The sequence below is a fragment of the Natator depressus genome, chromosome 1, assembly GCF_965152275.1.
Source record: "Natator depressus isolate rNatDep1 chromosome 1, rNatDep2.hap1, whole genome shotgun sequence".
Classification (NCBI taxonomy): domain Eukaryota; kingdom Metazoa; phylum Chordata; order Testudines; family Cheloniidae; genus Natator; species Natator depressus.
In genome coordinates, this window is record NC_134234.1 from 42601934 (window position 1) to 42603567 (window position 1634).

The following is a 1634-nucleotide window of genomic DNA, read 5'->3' on the forward strand; positions in this document are numbered from 1 at the left end:
TTCTCGAATCTTAACATCTGCTGTCATTAAATAATTATTGCCTGACCATCTATTAGTTTCCCAGAAGTGTGAAAATTTAGATCAATGACAATTGAAAAATTAAATTCTGCCAAGTGTAAATATGGGTGATAGCAAATTAGAATACCTTATGTACAACGCAACACAAGTCTAGGAGAATGTAAGGGAGTAAAAGCTGATGTATTTTATACCTTCTTTTGGCATGTAAGTGAAGTTGTTTTCGATGCATACTCACAGATTTAGACTCTCTTGAACATGCACACACTTCCCAAGTTGTGATTTACAGATCACCCCTAAATTGGGCCCTACAGCTAACTGAGGCTAAGGGAGACCTGGCTGGTGCACCACAATGAAGGGACAGAAAAAAGGCCATGGAAAAGCCACAGGAAGATGTAAGAGAATATAAGTGAAAGTAGGGATTGCCTTGTAAATTACACTAACAATCTCCTTTAGACTGAGTGGGTCAAATTCAGAGGTGATGTATAAGGGGGTGAAAAGTCTCATAATGGTAAGTGGGTGTGGTACAAGAGTCTCTCAGGGTACATCTACACCACAAATTAAGGTGTGATTGCATCTTGGGTAGACATACCCACCCTAGCATTAATCTAGCTAGCACGGGTAACGATAGTAGTGGAGATATGGTGGCATGGACTTCAGTGTGGGCTAGCCACCCAAGTATGTAACCAGGGTGCCCAGCGAGCTTGTACAGAGGTAGCTAGCTCATGCCAAAGCCCTTAATTTGCAGTGTACCCATACCCTCAATAGGTCTAGTTTGGCATAACATACATGTTGAGGGGGCCAAAAGAATGTGTAAATTACACGATCTTAGATTTACCCCCTGAATCTGGTCCAGTACTAGCGGCTAATTTGGCATCTGGATATTTTAAGCAGAGCTATAAAACAAATAAGGCTTTGAAATATCTTGTTCCTGCAAACAGTACATGCCAGATGACATGATTATAATATTAAGAGTGGAACAAGAATGGGTCAGGAGTCTATTTCCTGTTTTTGTTATGGCCTCTGTGAAACTTCACTAAAAATATGTCATTTTCCATTGAGAGACACAACGTAGGTGAGGTAACATATTTTATTGGACCAACTTCTGTTAGTGGAAGAGACAAGCCTTCAAGCTTCACAGAGCTCTTCTTTAGGGCTGGGGAAGGGTATTTTCCATTGTTGTTTTGACCTTTATCAGCAGTAAGAACTTTAATTGTCTGGGCATTTCTCTCCTTACTAACAAGCTAATGGCTCAGTAAAGACAGAGGAAAAGAGAACATTTGCCAGTGAAAACAGACTAAATTATAAAATGAAATTGTATTTTCATTATTTTATCCTTTCCAATACACACACAAATATTCTGAAACCCCCCTTACTGCACATTGTCAGTCCTGACCAGTTGTGGAGCCAAATGTCTGGGCCCACATTTTTCGACATGATTGTGTACAATTCTGAGTGCAAGCATGCATGTTCATGATCTGTATGTTCAATCACAGTAACACACATACAAATCTCTGAATATGAAGGTCTGAAAATGTGCATCTGTGACTATTAGTTGTCCGCAATTCTGTTTTGTTTCACACTCTGCTACATAGTTACATAAAATAAACATCAAGAGT